This window comes from Petromyzon marinus, chromosome 51, assembly GCF_048934315.1.
Source record: "Petromyzon marinus isolate PM22_M1 ecotype Great Lakes invasive population chromosome 51, UKy_Petmar_22M1.pri1.0, whole genome shotgun sequence".
In the NCBI taxonomy this organism is placed as follows: Eukaryota; Metazoa; Chordata; class Hyperoartia; order Petromyzontiformes; family Petromyzontidae; genus Petromyzon; species Petromyzon marinus.
In genome coordinates, this window is record NC_133717.1 from 5,431,598 (window position 1) to 5,455,747 (window position 24,150).

The following is a 24,150-nucleotide window of genomic DNA, read 5'->3' on the forward strand; positions in this document are numbered from 1 at the left end:
GACCATTTATTAAAACGACAGCAACAACCACAACCTCTATTGCAACTAACATGACATCAACCCTCACGGCATTAACCACAACTACCTCAACAACCATCGCGCGAACTTCCGACATCCACGCAGCGGTGGCTTTTGGCAAACCATCGAACAAAGACGGTCACTGCATCGCGCGCTTTCAGATGAGCATCTACGGCCGTCTGGAACGCTCTTCCTTTCCGATATTAGGAAACCACTGGAGCTGTGCACTTTGACATCATCTACAATGAAAACGCATTTGCGTAGAACTGCTTTTTGTGCATAGCTTGTTGTCTTCCCCCGCACCTCCGATAAGTACGGTTGGCTACGTACGGTGCGAAAGAAGTTCAACATACTGTACATACATAAATCAATTACAACAAAATCCACAACCACAACAACGACAGTAATAACTCGATATACGAAGTAAATGCGTTCCTGGAGATTCGTTCGTATATTGAGACTTCATATATTGAATAACGTATCACAGTAGGATGAGGATGCGCTCCCAGCCTTCGTACCTTACTATTTAAAACTATGCGAATAAACATTTTAGAACTAACCTAATTCCTTTGTCAAGGCGCTTTGTTCCTCTCACACAGCTTAAAGGCCATGATCTGAACGTGGCTCTTTCACTCCAGCGCTGTCCTACCAGACAGTCTCGCCCCTTCACCTGATGAAGGCCGCTTGTGTTGTGGCCGTAACGTCGTGAGAATATTATTGTGTTATTTTATTTGATCAATTTATTATTTTATTCTCATTCTACGTGACTTTACCGAAAGAACCAAAGAAGATGAACAAAGGACAATGTATATTGAAAAAAACATATATTTAATATTGTACGGTATGAAAATTAAAAACCGACATTGATAAAAAAAAATAAACTTAGTTAAGAAACGTAATTTTATTCATATTTATATTGCACCAGAGACCGATGAATGCAATATTTATTGATGAAAGTTTTTATTTATTATTTACCTTTTTCCATTAAAATAACGGTAATGAATGCAAAGTTCGTTACACTGAAACTTCGCATTTCGAATGTTCGCATATCGAGGCATTCCTGCACAACCATTACAGCCACAACCACAACAAACAACAACAACCACCACCACCAAGACTACAACTACCGAAAGCAACACAAAGCACAGCTCAACAACACAACTCAACACAAACTGAACGTTTTCCACCGCCTTACTTCACCCGGCGTGGTTGTAGTTTTAACTGCGCAAGTGTTACCCCGTTGCAGGTGTTTTTACAAAGTCGTTGTTTGATCGCGAATATTTATTCTTTTCTCTCCTCACCTTGGTGTGTGAGAGAGGAGAAAGACGCCGTCCCACCACTAGATCTGCTCCGACAGAAATCCCGGCACGTGTCATCATAGCTCCTGCGTCCTGGGCAATGCCCCTGCGTAAGCGCACAAAACAACATCCACGATGAACCGAAGCGCAGCTGTCACGAACATGGCCTGGCCGTCACGCACACAACCTTGGGGCTCGTGTAGTGAGCGACTTACGCAAAGCTGGTAGCCAGCGACCTGTGCAACAAAACACAAATGGTGACAACACCCCCCACCATCATCGTGCTGCTGTCAAACCCCCAATGGCTTCAAATGTGTGGCGGCACTCACACTGATGATGTCTTATCGGCGAAAGTGCCCCCCTCTGACAAACATTTGTGAAGAGCCACTGATGGGTCACGTCTGGCGGGCACACGCAGTCATAGCGCAGCGTTAGGTGATGGGTGAGCTGACAGTTTTGGTAACTTTTTAAGAACAAAAATAACGCTAATCGGAGGTGCGGGGGAAGGACAACAAACTAAACACAAAAAGCAGTTCTGAAGAAATTAGTTCTCACGTCAAAACCAAAACACATAAATGTTTGGTTATTAGGGTCTGGCGGCTGAGCAGGCAGCCCGCTACAGAGGTTTTATTTGCTTTTCCTGTACTCAGGCCCATGGACATTAAGTTTAAAACAAGATACGACCATTATGAATCTGTGATAGTACAAATGTGTTATGATGCATGTTTAAGTATGTATGTTGAACTTCTTTCACACCGTACGTAGCCAACCGTGCTAATCGGAGGTGCAAATAAATACAAACTCACAGTCATCGTGAACACTGAACACGTCGGTTTTTACAGCCAATATGATTCACAGTGGAAGCATGAGAAGCAAGATGATAAACCAGAACAATAAAGACGGTACAACAAGGGACACAACTGATGATATTACACGCGAGACCCTCAAAACATGGTAAGAAAGTCTAACTGAGACAGAAACATCGAAACAAGACACGTGAGAAGACAATGAAAAGGAGACAAAACAAGAGAGAGAGACGAGCACAGTGCAGAGTCGCTGACCTGCGCCACTTGCTGCAGACTCTGCTGCTGCTGCTGATTCACAGAGAGAAGTCGTCTCCCTTCGCCCAGCTGATTCACGACATTCACGTTCAGAGGCCTTGGCGCCTGCACCCTGGGCCCAGCGGAGTCACATCAGGCATGAGAGGGGTTTGTTTTGTCAACGCTTTTACTTCACTACACTCCGATGTTTGTCGTGATCAAATCTTCTAACCAACATTTAGTCCACTTCCCGTTGTACAATTAATTCCAAATTTTGCACACCTACTCGGATCCGGTGACAATGCGTGCCTGTATCAACATCGGCATCAATGAATCAACTAATTGGTTCTTTTAAAGCAATTAACATTTTGTATGGACGGCTGATTAATTAAATATGTATCTGGGTGAGGTCAAAAACACCGCGGTCCCTAAACTCTGGAATCGCCTCGCCCAAGAAGCAGGCGTCACGTGACTCGCTAACAACATGTGCACAAAACGTCTGGTGAGGCTGTGGGGGGTGTCCTTGTCATGTCTCTGTGTGTGACTCTGAACGTGTCTCCGTGTCTATTTGCCCAACTGTGCATTTACCACCGAGGGAGTTGAGAGGGTGGGGAGGTTGGGTCTAAAACTCTCTTCGCACCTCCGATGAGCACGGTTGGCTACGTACGGTGAGAAAGAAGTTCAACAGACATACGTAGCCAAGGAAGGGAACGCATCCCAGGGAAATGTCCACCGTACATAATTTAGAAAATACAGTACCTGGTTACGAAGCACTGATGTTGTGAGTGTAAGTGTTATGCCACAAAGGGTTAATCCTGTACGCTCTTTCTCTTGAAATAGAATAGGTGATCATAATATCAATTCATAAATGTCCCACCAGCTGTACTTCATTGAAAGAACAAGGGACTATGCATAACAGATGGATTCTGGTTAAATTAAATGTAATACAGGTATAGTACATTGAATCTCGTGCATTGGTTAGCAAAAGGGGATATTTGTTTCTGAATACATAAAGTGTGAAACTCATAGTATTAGCATGCTTACACGTGCTCAAGAGATCCATCACCAACTGCCTGACTTGCACATCAGAAGCAGCTGCAGTTTTTTTTCTGGACAAAGACCTCCCCATTGCTAATACCACTCCTCATCATTCTTATCATCTCCAGATATTTTCCATCCACTGCTCCGTCAGGGTCTCTCTATGCTGATGCACTGTTTTGGCGAGGAGACCTCAACATTGGCATTTAGCTCCTGGACATTAAAGGTATCCCTAGATTTACGAAAAGGGATGCATTTTTATTCTTAGTTTTTTCGGTAAAGTCACGTTGAAGAGAAACAACAAAATAACAAAATATATATAAAACAATAAAAAATTCTCACGACGTTTCGACCATAACTCAAACGGTCATCATCAGGTGATGATGACCGTTTGAGTTATGGTCGAAAAATTCTCACGACGTTTCGACCATAACTCAAACGGTCATCATCACCTGATGATTATTGTTTTATATATATTTTGTTATTTTGTTGTTTCTCTTCAACGTGACTTTACCGAAAAAACTAAGAATATGAATTACTGCAGTCACGAAAGCTTTAAATCAAAATTTAATCGCCTCTACGGGGAGGGTTTTCACATAACTTTAAGATCTTTCAACAAACTCCGGGATAAGAAAGCTCAGCTGATCGAGTCTCTCACCTTCCTGAAGAGATGCCGCGACTCACACCTGATGATGACCGTTTGAGTTATGGTCGAAACGTCGTGAGAATTTTTTATTGTTTTATATATATTTTGTTATTTTGTTGTTTCTCTTCAACGTGACTTTACCGAAAAAACTAAGAATATGAATTACTGCAGTCACGAAAGCTTTAAATCAAAATTTAAGGGATGCATTCTTTAAACAAAAACACGCGTGAAACTACATTTCGTGAATCGGAATGGCTTTTCCCTGAATAGGGACTCCTCCACTTAGGAATGAGTTGGGTTCCAGAGGTCTGTTCGTAAGTCGATTTGTTCGGAAGTCCAACTTTACTCCTGTCGATCCAAACATGCTGTACGGCATGTACACTAAACACGGGGATTGGCTTTAAAAGTTGTATTATCTCCTGTAGATGTAGATTCTACTGATTCTTCACGTTCTGCAGACGTAGATGCCACCACCACCATCTATTGGGCGGCGGTTGAACGTCCGACTCTCGGTCTGAATAGGCAATGTGACATACGGACAGGTTTGTTAGTATCTCTGAAAGTTCCTTAGTCGAATGTTCGTAATTAGAGGAGTCCCTGTAATTTAATTCTAAATAATAGGGACGTGTTTTGGACAGTCATTTTAAATCTATTCATGACCTACAATTACACACCACTATCACTTCGCAAAGCCGAAAATAAAATAAAAACATTAAAACGGTTGGATAATAATGAATTTAAAACTAAAAAAATGATTTAATATTTTCAGGGAACTCGCCAATAGATCTGAAATGTTGGAATGAGTGGAAAGGCGACGTGGAGTCGTCATTGCTGCTGCACTGCAGGGACACGGTGACTCTTGAGCGGGTGGATGATTCCGCAGCCTCCCGGGTGGCTGCTCGTTCGACGATCTCACGGCGCGCGTGGCCGGAGTGAAATTTCGTGACAACGCGGAAAATTCGATGTCGTTCATCTAAAAATGTGTCGGTTGCGTTCGCGTGAAATTTCGGAAACCGAACGCTCGCAGATCCAAGGATACCTGTGCTCTGTTGTCATACACGAGAATACAATACACGAATGCTAAGACGTACGTGCCAAAATTGCTGCAATTCTTCTGCAATTCCCATACATCCCATGCTCAGTTCTCACCAGATCCTTATCGTGTGCCTGTATTATAACACCACTTGAATGATAATAATTTCCATCATTTGTTCACGGCTATTGTCACTGCCCTGCCTCGTGGAAACTGTTTTTTGCTTTCCACGGAACCGGGTGCTTCAAACCAGATTTGAAACTCACTTCTGTGGACACTACATACAGTTTTGTGTGAAGAGGACGCTTGTTTTAGAAAACGGACTAATGATTACGCAACAACTCACTGAACCATACACTTACGTTAACCGAGGTTATATCATATTACTTTTTTAACTTCAATTCAAAGAAAACTTGAGTTATATAGCACAATTCATGCAAATAATGCAATACTAAGCTCTTTACAGGAATAAATAAAGAGATTGACACAATGTAAACAACAATAAGAATAATAAATTTAAAATGACTTACATTATAATGAACTTCTTGGACTAAAGCAGTTTAAGATTGCTTGTGGGAATGCTAAGCAATGCTTATTATTCCAGTTCAATAATACTGGAAACACATGCAAGCTAAATATAGTTGTTTAGTGCCGTGAAAATAACGGTTTTGTAAGCTCCAATAAGTCTATAATTGGTACGGTTGACCACTTTGTTGTTGTTTTCCCTAGGAACTTGTGGAGGTGTATTTAATGTAACTGAAGGTTTCATTTCTGGGAATGATTCGTTCAGTAGCTACAATTGTTACTGGCTCATTGAAACAAGTCCGGACAAAGCTGTGATCTTGAATGGAACCTTCTGCCGGTAAATGCACTTCAGTAGCTGATTTGTTAATATACTCGTAGACAGTAACCAGTACCACTGATGAGTGCATCAAGTTAGCAGCATACAGCAAGGATAGCAAATACATCAACATTCTGATTGTGGTAATCAATAAAACAAAATTGGCAGTCTTGGTGTTTAACCAAATGGAAGATGGCAGCCTTCACACAGGCCCACTCTTTTACATGAGTAATCGCGACTAATGCCATCAACCCGGCGATTGAACATTGGCATCAATGATCTCCCAGTCTCCAGAACAACAACTTAAGCCACCTTAAAAAAAGTCAACATTCATCATATCATGGTCTTTAAAGGAAATGTACTTGACTATGTTTCAGGAAATTGGCCTTCTTCAGAGCACATTAATAGTGAGGCCAGAGAGATCGAGTGGATAAGGGTTGGAGACTTCCCTTTACACCATGGGGCCTGATAAGAATAACATGTATGTTTACTATTGAATGTTTTTTTAAATTTGCGTTTGAATACTTACCTATTAGTACCTATTTATAAACAAATCCTTCAAAAAACAGAAATGTATTAAAAACAAAACTCATTTGTATCAAAGGGAAACAATATAAAATGTTGATGGTACATTGCAGTGAGGTTAAACATACCACTGTCTTCGTAATCTATTTCGCAATTCATTTCAGGGGCACTTGTAATTTAAATATAATTAGAGAGGCTATCAAGAAAGGTTTGGATCAAAATTACTTTCAAACGTCCCTCTGATCATTTGCTGACCGTGTGCCAATACTGGACATCTGTGAAAAAGAGCTTCATAGCTCATCGGATTCCTCCAGTCTAAGTAAAGATTCTGATTTGACAGTTCCTTTGATGGCTTAAATGGTTCAGAGTGCAGTCTGCAACTTGTATCCATTCCTTCTCTCTGCCTCTCTCTTTGTGTGTTATGAAGAAGGGCCATTTCCTTAAAACGTCACCTATTTTATTTTGGACTTTTTAAGCTATGGTGTTATTGACGAATGTGATTTATATTTTGTAATTTGTGGTTGTGCACCACTGACAATGCAGTATTGTAAAATAATTTGGAGCCTTGCAGATACCAATACTTAAGGATAATGTAGTTGCAGATACTATCAGTGTAACACTGTTTATGTAATGCGTGCCATGAATGTTAATTCCTTCTCAAAATATTGTATAATTTCCGTGACAAAATCGTCATTTCACAAAGTGACGACTTCTGCCTGTGGGTTATCAATGGCAGCTACAATTAAAAATTCGGCATTTTCCTGGAATTAAGCGGGTTTGTTTTATTCGACTCACCCCGGAACCACTATTATGCATGCAGATATGCGGAACACATCCGTGTTAAGTGCTTTAAGTTGAAGGTTTCGCCGTGTTTCTGTACCTAATGCCGCTGTTACGTTGCATCCGTTACAGCCTATTAAAGCAGAACAGCATGGAGGGATGCTCAGCTTGATTTGCTCCCCTTCTGTGCACTCTCTGCTCCCCTTCTGTGCACTCTCTGCTCCATCAAGCAAGGCTTCCTGCTTTGAAGCATCCAGTCATGGCGCTGAGATGTTAACTACCTCGCCTCGTATACAGGAGGTCGTGGGTTCGATCCCGACCCCGACGCCTGCTGTATATTTGGAGTTTGCATGTCTCTCTCCCTCCGTGGTGGTGTGGATTTTTTTCTGGGTCCTCCGTGTTTTCCCTTAATTTAAAAACGAGCATTTAAGGAATTTGGCTGCTTTAGATTTCCATGTTATAAGCCACTTTGTTGAGCTATTATTTGTGGCCAGATCGCTTCTGAAAAATAGCTATATAGCTCAGTGGGCTCTTACTTGGTAAGGTAAAAACGTGGTTTAGTTTTAGTCAACATGCTCAGTGGGAGGTGGCTCATTCCTCTCCACTGCCCTCATTCATGACAATTCCCTCCTGTGCCATCGAATCCCTGCCCACCGTTCAAGCCCACACTCAAGACTTTCCTTTTTCCTCTGTCCATGACCGCCTGCCTCTCCCGAAAAATATTCCCATTGTTCTGCACCTGTCCTGACGTCTTTAGACAAAGCATACATTCAAATTTGTATTGCAATTTATACATTTAAATTTGTAATGTTTTGTGTTTTAAAGAGGTGGGGTTTGGTTGTCTTAAACAGAGCAAAGCACTTCACAAAGGGATCACTCAATTTTTCTCAAACAAATATAGACATAAGAACTATAATACAATACATCTTCACTTACCTGTGATGATATACTTGACTATCACACTAAAGTATTTTATAAATAAGAGTTTTTCATTATTTTATCTAGAATAGATCTCCTTTGTATTTAAATACTGCCTGCTTCTGGTCTATTTATACTGTACACACACAACTGAATGTGCTCTAATAGGCTTGCAGTTATAGGTCTTTTTTTTGTTTTCAGCATATTTTTGTAGAAAACAGTTAAATGAGACCAGTGGAGTCATTTCATCACCAAACTGCCCAGGTAAGGTGTTATTGGCACAAAGCATTTTAAATTAATTTTACACGGGTCATTAACTTAATTTTAAACACAACCCCTGTATGTTATGTGTTGTCATAATCCAGTGCTAATTCCAACCATGTTTGAGTTGTGACCTTATTGTGGCTGAAGAGGCATATTTCAGTAACTGCAGAAGTAGTTCTGTGATGATATTTTCTAGGACCTTTCTTTGACACGAGAATGGTGTAATTCTCACTGCGAGATGTCCAACAGCAATGTGTTCATTTAATGATATGACACTGATTTTATAACTAATTGGTAGGAAATAATAACAATCATTATTTATAGTGAATATCATACCGCAAGCTTCAAGGCACTTGACACATTCCAATCTAATATATTTTTAAAGAGCGCTTTCGCTCAATGCGCTTTACATAACTTACAAAACGATGACAATGAAATGAAGTATAGGGACTCCTCTATTTACAAACATTCGACTTAGGAACTTTCAGAGATACGAACAAACCTGTCCGTATGTCCAGTTGCCTATTCGGACTGAGAGTCGTAAGTTCAACCACCGCGCAGTAGATTGCAGTGTTGGCATCTACATCTGCAGAACATGAAGAACCAGTGGCATCTACAGGAGATTATACAACTCTTATAGCCATTCCCTGTGTTTATTGTGCACGCCGTACAACATGTTTGGAATCGATAGAAGTAAAGTTGGACTTACGAACAAATCGACTTCGAGCAGACCTGGAACCTAACTCGTTTGTAAGTAGAGGAGTCCCTCTAGTTGGCAGGGGCGTGCTACAAGGATTGAGGAATGAGTGACAGCGATGGAGGGGTACTTATGGTTCACGGAAGGGTACGGGAGGGATGGAAAGGAGTGGAGAGCCGAGGGAAGAGAATGGACAACAGAGAATAGGTGAGGCTTTAAGAGAGGAACGGAAGGATGTTACGGAGGGGGACTCCTTAATGTACAGGGGCAGTGTCGTGTCCATGGGCAGTGTCGAGTCCATGGGCAGCATCGAGTCTACGGGCAATGTTGAGTCTATGGTGCAGTGTTGAATCTATGGTGCAGTGTTGAGTCCATAGACAGTTTGAAGTCTATGGGCAGTACTGCTCAACGTACAGGGGCACTTTATTCCAGCGGAGGGATGCAGGGAGGGAGAAGGACCGAAGATGGGAATTGGGCACAGGGAGAAGGAGGAACAGAAAGAGACGGAGAGAAGATTTGGAATTAAGAGGATGAGAGGGGACGCAGAAGGAGATGAGAAAGGCGAGATGAGGCTGAGCAAGGCAATGGAGACATGTAACTACATGGCGTGAGTTATTTGAAAAGACAGCGGTGTAGTGGACGTGAAGTCAGCGGAGTTGGAGGAGGAGAAGCGAAGTGCTGAGAATTAAAGGGCAGTGAAAATAACTTAATGCAGAAGCATTTTGAATTGGTTGGAGGGGAGTGAGGGCAGAGGCAGGGAGACCAAGAAGCATAGAACTGCAGGAGTCCCGATGGTTGAAGATCAGAGGAGGAACCAGAAGTTCGGCCGCAGGGTGAGAGGGCAGATTATCCTGTTGTTGAACAGACTAAAGCGGTAGATTGTTAAGTAGTAGCGGAGATGTGGGTAGAGAAAGTGAGGAAGGAGTCGATGGTGACACTTAGGTGGAGGACAGAGGAAGCAGGAGTGTGAGTGAGAGGAGGGAAGGAGATGGTTGGGATGGGAGGGGAAGCGCGAGAGGTCGGAAATAAAATTATTGATGCGTTGGATTGAGAGAGGAAAATGGGAAAACATTCATATGACAATAAAAGCATGTATGCAAAGGGAAAATATAATGAAAAAGCAAAATAATCTTAAGATGCCAGAATAAAAAAATCTGAAAGAAAATTACAGTCAGAGAGCTTACTCTCTGTATATTAGCTTTTTGTTTTAGGTCTCGTCAGCTGTTTTGCTCTTTTAAGATAATTGAAACTCTGATTAGCAAGGTTGGCTACGTACAGTGCAGAAGAAGTTAAACATAAATACATTACACCTCCGATTAGCACGGATGGCTACATACAGTGCAAAAGAAGTTCAACACACATACATCACATGCAACTATTATATGCTTAAGTTAAGGCTTGTTCTTTGTCCTTCGATCCACCCATGAATAGTGATTCACATATTGGCCACCACTGCTGTTAACACTTTCAAAGCAGTGAATATGGGCAAAAATGCTCGTACACACGACTGTATACAGCATCCATAACAGGTTTTTGGGGTTAGATCGCGTAAATATAAATGTTTCGTTAAACCCGGCACCACTGACACAGTCAATTATTAAGGTTTGTCACGTAAACAAACATGCCAGTTCCTTACTAGTACAGCACCAGTTTGTTGGAGAGTAAATCCACCACATTTACAATTCGAGTACGACGTTTCGCCAGTAATTACAACTAGCAGCATCAGGCGACAGCCAGATTTGTGACACATTTATATTAATAATAACACGTATGTTAACTTAACCTGTTTCTTTCCCAGAACTGAACGAAATTATGACTACGTGACGGTGTACAATGGACCTTAAAGAGATTACCCCCAATTGGGTAGATTTACTGACTTCACTATGCCCCAAGCCCTGACTTCAACTGGAAGTGACTTGTATGTCACATTCACGTCTGATGGCAGCGTCGTATTCACAGGGTTCAGTGCATATTATGAGAGTAAGTGCAACTTCAGTGTTTCAGTGGCCGTACGTCCTCATGTCGTTTACCTGTTTAACATTTGTACACCTACACAACTGGTCACCGAGGACGTTGATTTGAGACGCGTAAGTGAATCAATGGGTTTTTGAGAATTGAGAGAAAAGTGCTATGAATGCAGTGAGATAAGGGAAGACAGATAGATATATTTAAGATGATAGAAGAGAGACAAGCTTTAGCAAAGTATTAAGATTTGCAAAATACACAGATAAGAGATATCGATGTCACCTACTACCCATTTGTGACCCCTAAGTACCCTCTATCACGGTCACTCAATACTCAACCCTAGCATGCCCCTGCCATCTGAATAATTATATTTTGTCACCATTTTCAAACTATGTTAAGCACCTTGAGTGAGAGCTCCCAATCAATATAAAATAAGACAGGTCGAGTAAGATGAGAGCTTATATTTACGTTTTAGAAGACGTGTAAAAGAAATAGATCGCATCCTTTCAGAAGGTTGCTATGAAAGACATGGGAGAGAGACATAGAGTAGTCAGTTCTCCTAAAACGCGCGTGTTTTCTTAACGCGAATTGGGTATAACGCGATTGAGTGAACATAAATGCGTCGTGCGAGTAGGAATAAGCGGTCGTACGGCTGCCTCGATGTAGCATCACACAAGATGGGATGCTGCTGGATGCTTTTAGATGCTACCCACGCGCCTCAGTCTTTGTTCAGCCTGCATACACATCTCACGTGGTATCGCGAACTGTGCTTAACTCCATAACGCGGTGTTCTTCAGGAACGCAACTACTACAACGTTCTAGAACAGTCCGTATAATCATTATGAATGCATATCGCTCAAAAATGTAAGTTGGTAAAATAACTCCCATTGCATACCGCCCGGGTATATTTTAAAAAAACAACGCCTGATCATTAAAAGAGGTCACCACATGGCTCAGAAGTCAGAGCCCTGAACTGACACTGATGAGATCCTCGGTGGGAATCCAGGCGGCCGGCAATTATGGAGCCGCGTTCCCAGGTGTAGTGAGTTGGTGGTCTCAGCCCAGTCGCCAATGACCAAACACAAAAACCATCACATTCAATGTGACTTCCCTCTTGGGTTTGGCTTTGAGAATTTTAAATTATCAGTGCAGGTGGGAAAATACTTCTCCCCCACCCCTATAGTTTGGAAAATGAATGTGTGTCACAGATGTAGTTCTGTGATAGCTGCTTCTGCAGACTGTTTTTGAATATTGAGGACTTTAAGAATGGATTCTTCATCTCTAGAAGGTAACGCTGATCGCACAATCAGGATATAATTGGGGGAAAAATAATATAATTAAAATATCTATTGTATTCATGTACGTTACCGTGTCATACTGTCATTATATAGGCAGTCAAGTTCAGTATATACTGAACATTTAACAAAGATGTATTGTACATCGATGTTTGCATTCAAGGACTGATGTCTCAAAGTCATCTCTGTGTACTGTAATCCTTTTGACAGGCATTGGGTTTGCAGGGTGACTGGCAGAATGAACAGCTTTTATGACCTGGGCTACGCAACAAATATGTTCTGCACTGTGGACATTACAGTTCCCATTGGCTCTTTTGTCAAGCTGCAATTTAACTACTTCAAGTGAGTAACACACAATTTTGCTATGAAAAATTGATATTAATAATAATTATTTTTAAAGGCCTGATTCCTGTAGAGTTACATTCCGCACGTTCGCGACATTGTTGCGCGCTACAAGTTGCACAAAATAAATTCTGCCTGATTGACCGTGACAGTTTTATTTTGGCTCGATTCCCACCATTCAGAATGGGTAAAGCCCTATCCTACGAACAACAGCAAACAAAACTGCGCACTCCATTAACATCTAGTGGAGTTTGAAGCAGAATGGAGGCGCTCGTTATCAGCAGCACGCTCGTTCCCTCGGTGGACACACTGACCAATCGAGCTCCATCACATGGGTCGGCTGGGTCTAGTGTTACACATTTGGAGTATTCGTGTTCTCCCCGTGCTCGTGTGGGAATTTTCTCCGGGTCCCCCGGTTTTTCCCTCCACATTTATAAACATGGGTTTAGAGTATGAAACTACGAACATTTTTTTTTAGTTTACTAGATAACACCCACAGAGCTATATAGCTCTCTTTCAGAAGCGACCAGGCCACAAATTATAGCTCAACGAAATGGCTTATCACGTGGAAATTGAGACCAGCTAAATTCTCTGAACACGTTGATTGTAAAATGTGGAGGGAAAAACTGGAGGACCCGAAGAAAAATCCACACGACCACGGTGAGAACATGCAAACTCGAGATATACAGGTGTGAGGGTTGGGATCGAACCCACGTCCTCCTGAATACCAGGCGAGGGAGTTAAAGGAAGTTAACATCTTGCCACCGTGATGCCCAGTATTTGGCTGGTATAAATTTCCACATCACAAGCCACTTCTTTGAGCTTTAATGTGTGACCAGGTCGTTTCTTAAAAAGAGTGATATAGCTTAGTGGGCCTTGGTAAAATACATTTTATTTTAGTTTAATGTGGGGAGTGATGGCACAGTGCTTCGTGCATCGCACTCTGAACCCTGCGACGTGTTCATGATTCCTGGCAACAGCACAGGTGAGTGTGCTGAGATGGCCAGGATAAGATGGTAGAGAAATGGGTTCTTGAATCTGTGTGGACATTTGAGTGTAATTTGCTCAAAGTGTTTCCTGTGGCTACTGTGGCACCACAGTGGCGAGATGTGAACTACCTCACCTGGTATACAGAAGCACATGGGTTCCATCTCAACCCTGACTCCTGCTGTATATTTGGAGTTTGCACATTCTCCCTGTGGTCGCGTGGATTTTTCTCCACATCTTCCAGTTTTTCCCTGCACATTAAGAAACATGCGTTTAAGAGGATTTGGCTGCTATAAATTTCCACATAAGCCACTTCATTGGGCTATCATTTATGGCCAGGTTGCTTCTGAGAAAGCGCCATATATCTCAGTGGGCCTTATGTGGTAAAACAAAAATATTTAACAAAAAAGTTTCTTCCCATTTATGAAACACGCTTCAAAATAAGTCTTAGGAGTAAGTGTGGCTTTCTCAGGGACACGTCCCGTTCTGCATTTCTTCATCTTCCTCATCGTCTTCATAAGCAGCGGAACCAAAATTAGCATCAGGAACAGCAATATGGGCATCATCATAATATGCAACAGTAGCACTCTTTAATCATCATCAGTACCCATTTATCATAATCCAATTAATTCGGCATCATCATTATTATTATGACAATTTTCCATCACCACCACCTTCAAAATTATGTTCACGTTCGATCATGATTTACATCGTCTGCTATAGATTGGCGCTCGCAGTAGACACAAGTTAATTTCAACCACGGCCTAAATTCCACCCACAGCGTTGAACATTCCCCTCCCACCGCTTGTTTGCGCAAGGAAACACCACGTCACTTTACACACACCCCCCGAAATCACCCCAAAGAAAATTACAAACATCCCCCCTAATAGCCTGAACAGACTGTTGGGACAAGTGCTGTTAGTGAGCACCTATGAAGGCCAGCACAGCACACGAGGTGGTGGGTGGTCAACACCACACCTCCGGCCCCCTTTGTCTCCCCAGTGGCCATGTTTACAAATCGCACGAGGTGCTCATTTGAGGCTGAGTCGACCTAGGGGAGCCCCAGGACGGGTTCAGCACACTAACCACTACGCTTCCGTTCCCCATACACACGGATGGGGAGCACTCCCACGTTGCGTCAAAACTTTTGTACAGGCCCAAAGTGACGGCACTCGCCATTGTATGTATTTTATGATGAACCGTTGGTGACGACTAAAGACGTTGTGTACACGGTTTGTCTCTTACCTCTCACCCCAATGAAGGCTACCGGGGAGCGAGCTGTGTGGCAACAGCTCCCTGGCCGTGTACGACGGCGGCGCCCAGCAGCGGGGACATTCGCTGGGCAGATTCTGCGGCCAAGCTCTGCCGCCGGGCGTGCGCTCCCTCTCCAACAACGTGACGCTCGTGTTTCAAGTCTCGGACAACTTCATGCAAGGTACCCTTGTTTTGTACGCGTTTGTGTACGTGCATACGTACGCACGCTGCACTTCTTTCGCAGCCGGCCATTTTTAATGGGAGGCGCCGGGTCAAAGGAGAGTTTGCAGAAACGTTTGCTGCGTGTTGATGGCAGACGCTCACATTGGTAAGGGGGCATCTCTTTTAACCCATACTGGAGCAATCATATTGAATAATTATTGCGTATTACCTTCATAAACTGGAAAATGTCATTGCGTTCTCATTATGTTTTTGAGCTTCTTCTCACACGAGCTTATCCTAACCCTAACCTGCCTGATCTCATTTTGCACTGTGTTGTATATGTCGGGTATGAACATTTTGATGAAAATAATAAAAATTAAATGAAATTTGAATTATCTGATTTCATGTTAATTGTAATTATGCGCATAAATTATGCTAATTCGCGATATAAATGTATTGCTTTTCTGCGAGTGGGTGTGATTATGCTAATGTGAGCCGTTATGATAATCAGGCCCCGCCTCGCTGACGAGGGTCGGATTATCAATCGGGATCATACAATTAGTCGTATGAGGTTATGCCAGTGTGATGCAAGCATGCCAGAGTAACTCGCTCGTTGTCTATAGTGAGGGAAAAAAGTATTTGATCCCCTGCTGATTTTGTATGTTTGCCCACTGACAAAGAAATGATCTGTCTATAATTTTAATGGTAGGTTTATTTGAACAGTGAGAGACAGAATAACAACAAGAAAATCCAGAAAAACGCATGTCAAAAATGTTATAAATTGATTTGCATTTTAATGACAAATAAGTATTTGACCCCCTCTCAATCAGAAAGATTTCTGGCTCCCAGGTGTCTTTTATACAGGTAACGAGCTGAGAATAGGAGCACACTTTTAAAGGGAGTGCTCCTAATCTCATCTTGTTACCTGTATACAGGTAACGAGCTGAGAATAGGAGCACACTCTTAAAGGGAGTGCTCCTAATCTCATCTTGTTACCTGTATAAAAGACTCCTGTCCACAGAAGCAATCAATCAATAAGATTCCAAACTCTCCACCATGGCCAAGACCAAAGAGCTCTCCAAGGATGTCAGGGACAAGATTGTACACAAGGCTGGAATGGGCTACAAGACCATTGCCAAGCAGTTTGGTTTGATGAGAAGGTGACAACAGTTGGTGCGATTATTTGCAAATGGAAGAAACACGAAAGATCTGTCAATCTCCCTCGGCCTGGGGCTCCATGCAAGATCTTACCTCGTGAAGTTGTAATGATCATGAGAACGATGAGGAATCAGCCCAGAACTACACGGGAGGATCTTGTCAATGATCTCAAGGCAGCTGGGACCATAGTCACCAAGAAAACAATTGGTAACACACTACACCGTGAAGGACTGAAATCCTGCAGCACCTGCAAGGTCCCCCTGCTCAAGAAAGCACATACATGCCCGTCTGAAGTTTGCCATTGAACATCTAAATGATTCAGAGGACAACTGGGTGAAAGTGTTGTGGTCAGATGAGACCAAAATGGAGCTCTTTGGAATCAACTTAACTCGTCGTGCTTGGAGGAGGAGGAATGCTGCCTATGATCCCAAGAACACCATCCCCACCGTCAAACATGGAGGTGGAAACATTATGCTCTGGGGGCGTTTTTCTGCTAAGGGGACAGGACAGTTTGCCATTGAACATCTAAATGATTCAGAGGACAACTGGGTGAAAGTGTTGTGGTCAGATGAGACCAAAATGGAGCTCTTTGGCATCAACTTAACTCGTCGTGTTTGGAGGAGGAGGAATGCTGCCTATGACCTCAAGAACACCATCCCCACCGTCAAACATGGAGGTGGAAACATGCTTTGGGGGCATTTTTCTGCTAAGGGGACAGGACAACTTCACCGCATCAAAGGGATGATGGACGGGGCCATGCACCGTCAAATCTTGGGTAAGAACCTCCTTCCCTCAGCCAGGGCATTGAAAATGGGTCGTGGATGGGTATTCCAGCATGACAATGATCCAAAACACACAGCCAAGGCAACAAAGGAGTGGCTCAAGAAGAAGCACATTAAGGTCCTGGAGTGGCCTAGCCAGTCTCCAGACCTTAATCCCATAGAAAATCTGTGGAGGGAGCTGAAGGTTCGAGTTGCCAAACGTCAGCCTCGAAACCTTAATGACTTGGAGATCTGCAAGGAGGAGTGGGACAAAATCCCTCCTGGTGGCCACCTACAAGAAACGTCTGACCTCTGTGATTGCCAACAAGGGTTTTGCTACTAAGTACTAAGTCATGTTTTGCAGAGGGGTCAAATACTTATTTCCCTCCTTTAAATGCAAATCAATTTATAACATTTTTGACATGCGTTTTTCTGGATTTTGTTGTTGTTTTCTGTCTCTCGCTGTTCAAATAAACCTACCATTAAAATGATAGACTGATCATTTCTTTGTCAGTTGGCAAACGTACAAATCAGCAGGGGATCAAATGCTTTTTTCCCTCACTGTAGGTTCGTAATACAATTATTCTCGCTTTAACATTTACGGAGTATGTATTAGTGTGTTTAACTCAGGTCTCCAAATTCAGATCGCAACGCAGAATACAGTTCTTATTAATAAGATTGTTACGCATGAAATCAGGAAAGAAACACGCAACCACTTCTGTGTTAATCAATTTTATTCTAAACGAAACCTTAACTTTACATGCGAACTCTCGAGCTTGGAATTTTCAACACAGCATCAACACAGTAATCATCAACGATTGCGTTGTTTCACTTTGGCAACTGCACATATGATTAATTCCACCGCGTAACGCGAGCTTAATTAGTGATAGAGAGAGTCGTTAAAACATGCATGTGCTCTATTCTAAACAAAAACCTTAACACTCTAATATGCAAATTCTTGTACTTGAAATTGTCAGCACAGTACTACAGGCGATGTTCATTCATTGATCCATCTTTTCAACCCTCAATAATCACGTTAATTGGGTAACAGAACAATTGATTACCACGAGTACCACGAGCATACGGAAAATACGAATAAAAAGTCCTTAAAAGTTCATCCGACCATATTCATGCGAAAATGCAGTCAAAACAATTATTCTCTAAGGCACAAATATACGTCAATAGATTCATCGGCAAGATTATATAATTATAGAAATGGCTTGGAGTAAGGGCGTGCGAGGTGTGCGTGCTCTCCCACGAGATCATTACCTTGGGCCGAACTTTAATTAATTTGTGGACAAGATTGTCTGATAAGGAAACCGGTTTACACGCTCATTTCCCCGTGAGCGTAGAGTTTCGTGGCGAAGGTTTCAAACGCTTAATTTATATTGATGAATCTATTGGTAATTTATGCGATTGGAAGTACAAATTACAAAAAAATTAATGTACTTAAAACGACGTATTCTCATCACTCGGTGAGCCGCGACGCCTTCGCGGCCACTGATGGTTCACGTACTTGACGATTAGGCTTCTTAATGGTTCGTGTGTGTGTTGAGTGATATGAATTGGGTTGAGTGGACCAGTGTTCGGAATCAATTCTTTGCGTCAAGAAGACGCCAGGTGGTGTCGTGGCAGTGTGGGGCAGAGTGCATATCATACGAACAGCGGGGTTTTCTTCTTTCACGCGGTCGGCCAGAGTTCGGCCCCGCAGCAGGTGGACGAGCTGACACGGTGCGCTGTAGGCGCGATGATCCGTCGGCAGATGGCGCCCGCAGCTCGTCTGTTGCTGTTGGCGAAGGTGCTCGCCGTTGGCGTCGCTTGGTGGCGCTATCTCTGGCGATGATCACCCTCTGGTGGCTGATGCTGGGATTCTCGTCAGCTTAGCTATCACTGCAGTGACCCTTGAGGGTCGAGGTTCAGAGTGGAATGCTTTTCGAGCGATACTTCTTCTGATGGTGCTGCATTCGCACGGCGTAGCATGTCGCTAACAGCGAGTCTCGCCATTCTGGGCGAGTTGTAGAGTCTTCTTCTGCGTCGTTGGTTGGCTGGTCTTCAGGTTGGTCGCAGTCTTCTTCCGCTGGCCGATGCTGAGCTGATCCGCTGGTCGCTGACTCTTTTGCTCACGGGCGGCTGGTCGGGCTCTTTCCGCCGCTGGATGATGAGCTGCGCCGCACGCGCTCTCTCCGTGGAGATGCGCACGATTGCGCTCGCCGCTGGTTCGCTGGCACTCTTGCTCACGGGCGGCTGGTTGCACTGCAGCTGGGAGCTGGCATTCGATGTAGAAATAAAAGTCTTCGAGCGATACTTCGTCTTTCAGCTCTGAACACAGGCTCGTTGATACATCGCTACTCGGCGAGCCTCGCCATCCTCAGTTGATCGCGGGGCCCCTTGGAGCCGGCCGCTCGCCGGCCTCTTCTGGCGCTCGCCGAGCTGTGCCTTGTTGAACTGTCGAGAGCTATTGTCGCTCACTCTCAAAACTTGAAAATGGTATTTGCATACCTCTTACACACCTCTGATAGCTTAGTACGATACAGCTTATCGCAATCCTTGATTCTGCAAGCGACTCACAACATCAGGATGAATGTAGAATAACTTTCAGCGATACTCTATCGGTCCATGCCGAACTCAGCACCTAACATCACCTCGCCCCTCTTCTCTGCGGGACACAGCACCCACTGCTAATGTCTCGAGGCCATGCCTCGGAGCTGGCTTGATGTCCTCTTCCGATCTGCCGTCTCGCTGTCCCTTGCCGAGCTTAAATGTGAAATTCTCTCTCCTCTCTCCGCGTCTCTTGCAAGAGAGAAAAAAAAACAGATGCCCACTCTGCGTTGTGTATCATTAAGTCCAGCACAGTGTGTACAGATGGCCCCCGCGATAATAAATTTCCCTCGCTCTGGTGTTAAATTCCTGCTCTCTCGCGCTCTGGGAAGACAAAGGCGGCCGGGAGGCTCCTTCCTAATGGAACACAGTCTATCTTGGCTGTGTAAGCCCGTCCCATTCCGCCTCATTCCATCTCGATAACCCTTGATGTAACATTGCATCGTTATTATCTGTTTCTGTCCCCAAGATTTGTGATTTAACATTGTATTAACTTTTGCTCCTTGCCTGTATCCGAGGGTCTGGGCTATTATGTATGAGTTATCTATTTTATTTTATTCCTGATGTCCTGAGGTTAGAGAATTCGTTTTGACTTAGAAATAACTCTGACTGCCAGAACTATTCTTGAGGCTTCGGTCATTTAGTATCGAATTAATAAATGGGTAATGATTCACTGATGTAGATTGTGGCCTGGTTTTTAATTGGAGTGAGTGTGAGGATTGATAATGTTAGCTTATCCTTGTAGTTGAGTTCAGAACTTTAACCGTTGTTTTAATAGCAATGAAGAGGACAATTGTTTAAACTTGCTTGTGTGCGTGGCATCACAACTTAGCGGGCTGACGGAGGGGGGGGGGGTCCCTGAAGCCTGGAATTCCCCCTTCCCTTTTGGTGACCCCGGGCGGTTGTGTTACATCAAATAGGTTTGTTTGTGAATTGTCCTTTGGCAATCTGGAGATTTTTCAGATAGTTGCTAACCTCCCTTTGGCATGTTCTGTTTACGTGACAACCCTTACTAGTTGGCTGTGTTGGGTGGTGGCGGGTTTTAACGACACATTTATTTAGTTACGCGATCTAACCCAAAAAACCTCTTATGGATATTGGTCGCAAAAGCCTCCGTGTTAAACTCGGTTATAACTGTTTTTGTACTTTTGATTTAAAGCTTTCGTGACTGCAGTAATTCATATTCTTAGTTTTTTTCGGTAAAGTCACGTTGAAGAGAAACAACAAAATAATAAAATATATATAAAACAATAAAAAATTCTCACGACGTTTCGACCATAACTCAAACGGTCGTCTTCAGGTGTGTTGGTTCGCATAAATTTATTTTTAAACGGCGCATTTATTTATTTATTAAAAAAAACGTTAGCGCCACGCGCAACGATTTGGCAGTTTGCCCAGGACTGTCCATCTATATTCTGAAAAGAGGAGGGGGGAGACGAAATTTTTTTATAATGTATGCTGTCTGAAAGCCAGTTTATGAACTGACCATCCTTTGGTTCATGCGCTTCTTGTACAAATTCCGTGAGTAATACAAAAATGGGTAAATTATTATTTTATGACAGTAATTGTAAGTTCAAAACGTGATTTCATGAACTACAATTGTTTTGCCAAATATAGTGCCTAGCGTAAATCCTTGTGTATTAGAGACATCTTCATCTAGCAATTAATAGACCATGGTTGATAAATATTACAATGATAGATGAATCTATGAAGATGGAAAACAATTATGATGACGTTCTCTGGTCTGACACTGGTGAGACTAGGCCCTAAAGAAGGCTGTCTCTGGTACGGCTATTTTAGTACAAGCAATGGACAGGAAGTACAAGATCAATGGGCTCGCATAATGCACACGCATAATGTACGTTGATTCATTAATCCTCCCCCCCCCCCCCACCTTGGACAAGAAGAGTGCACAAGTGTTGTCATCACATCTACGCCTCTATATAAGGAACGAAACAGGTGGACTTCTCCACAAATCTGGCTGTCGCCTGATGAAGCTAGATGTGATTACTAGCAAAACTTATTCTTTGGTCTATCGGTAAAGTCACGTAGATGGTTCAAAGAAAATAACCATCTACGTGACTTTACCTAAAGACCCAAAGAATATGAATTCCTGCAGTCACGAAAGCTTTAAGTCAAGATTTACTTGCAAAACGTCGTACTCAGATTGTAAATGTTGTGGCTTGTCTCTCCAACACACCGGTGTGCTGTACTAGTGATGAATCGGCATGTTCTGTTTACGTGACAACTCTTACTAATGATGGCGGGTTTGACTAGACATTTCTATATTTACGCGATCTAACCCAAAAAAAACTGTATTATAGAAGTAATTGTGTTTTGTCGTTTTTCAGAATGTGGCTGGATCCCCGTAGCAGAACGCAGAGTGAACAGCCGGATCGTGGGAGGCTACGAAGCAAGGCTCTGAGAATGGCCCTGGCAAGAGAGCCTGCACAACTTGAACAGACTGACCTGTGGGGGCTCCCTCCTCAGTGACCGCTGGGTTGTGAGTGCTGCTCATTGCTTCCAGAGGTGGTGAGCGTTTCTGTTGCTTCACATGTCTTGTGAACACTTTACTCCGAGCTATACATGCTCTGATACGTGCATTGTCCTGGTACTTGTTCGCCTTTTGACGTTCTCTGGTCTGTCACTGGTGAAACTAAGTGCTAAAGAAGGCTGTCTCTGGTGTAGGCCAAAGACAATGCATATATTATCAGAGCAAGTTTATTTGCATGTTCACCACAAGTACGTGTGGTTAATACAAACTTGATTCCTTGCTAAACGTGTTTGAACATCTTAACACCTTAAATTTTAATTTAAAGCTTTCGTGACTGCAAGGATTCATATTCTTGGTTCTTTCGGTAAAGTCACGTAGAAAGCACCAAGAATATCTTAACACCTGTTTTATTGCCAGAAAGGGTAAACCCTATTTGTATTTGTCATACTTTAAAAGGATGCATTGTGTTAAATGTTACACACACAGCAGACAAGTTTGATAATCACAACTTGCAGCCCTTTGTCAGACCGCTTTTGGGATGAAGGCCTTCGCACACCGTGTTGGTCATGGGGTGTTGTTCGACCATACCTCACCACACTGGTCAGGAATAACTGTATCTGTGGTTGGGAATCAAGCTTGGGGAATTAAAACGTGGGCCAACAGTTTCGTAAGTGCAGTGTGCTAACCAATGAACCACCGTGATGCGTGCCGGCGCCACAGTCCAAATTTGCTTACTTGTAAAACTGACCCACACGAATTACTCAGTTGAGATTATACAGAGCAGCAGTCATCACCCCTACCGAAATAACTTGGCAGGACCCTCCTGAAAAAGTCCTGAGACTCAATGAGGCTTACCTTGGTAAAAAAAAAAAACATAATGCCCTGTATTATTTTATGCTGACTGTGGTGGCTGTGTATTTACCCCCCTAGTAACAACCCAAACACCTGGACGGTATACCTGGGCCTGCACTCTCAGAACAATCTCAGCGCTTCAACTGTCGTGGCCAGAAGCGTCAACAGAATCCTCATCCACGAGCGCTACAACGGAAGCAGCCATGACTATGACATTGCTCTTATGGAGCTGTCAGAACTTGTTTCCTTCATCGATTACATACAGCCAGTTTGCCTCCCACCTCGCTTTCAGAAGTTTCCCTACCCAGGGAAATCATGCTTCATTTCTGGTTGGGGAAAACTTTTTGAAGGTGGTAATTCCATAGGTGAAATATTCCAAACTTGGGAAAACACGTGATTTCAGAAGATACTTTGACCACTAAATAGAGCATAGTTTGAGAGATTATTTAGTATCCATATCTCAGTGTCTATGGTGTAAGAAAAAAGCAACCACAGTATTGTCATGTTTTGAGCCTCCACACGACCCGATTAATATTCTAATAAAATCGATCTTCTCATAGAAATCAGTTCCCTTCTGTTTAAACTCAGGATTACAGCCCTTGAGTTGTTTACGTTGGGTTAAATGTAGCACCTCTAATGTACAACATATACAAATATTCAAAAAATCCATTGATATACCCACGATTCAAGGCATGTATCGTGATTTTAATGTATAAATCGGTGCAATGTTATTTTCCGACAGCACAAGTTAAACATAATTGATAGTTGAACATTCATGTTATTTCGGGTGAATGTTTGTATAATGAAAATAAATATAATATACACATATCTTCTACTGAACAAATCCTTTGATTTAATGGAGGCCCAAATCTTTGTTAAGAAACTTTTTTTGTAAAAATCCATTGGAATAATGATGGCAGTCGGGTAGCAGAGCTCTCTGGTGCTCGAGGAATATATGTAACAGGCATTAAGCTGATATGCAGGTGATATGTTGTTAACATTTAAATGTACCACGATCTAAGTCTTGATGAAATATAGTACTTCACTTTAAGATGTTTTCTTGTTCGTGTTTTTTTTTGTTGTGGTTGCACCCGATTCAAGAGTCGAATGGCTCACAGGGCTATACCAAAATAAATAAATAACTGAAACTGAAACACGGTTTCCAACACGAATTCTTGTACTGA

The 24,150-nt window shown here is 42.8% G+C and overlaps 1 long non-coding RNA gene across 1 annotated transcript; it reads right to left on the reverse strand.

The window, feature by feature from the left end:
- Positions 1-404: 404 nt before the first annotated feature.
- On the reverse strand, positions 405-15,186 carry LOC142931244 (uncharacterized). The gene is made up of 3 exons (XR_012947252.1): positions 14,933-15,186; positions 2,378-2,489; positions 405-1,422 (listed from the first exon to the last, which is right to left on the reverse strand). It is a non-coding gene; the product is annotated as an uncharacterized LOC142931244 (long non-coding RNA).
- Positions 15,187-24,150: the final 8,964 nt, after the last annotated feature.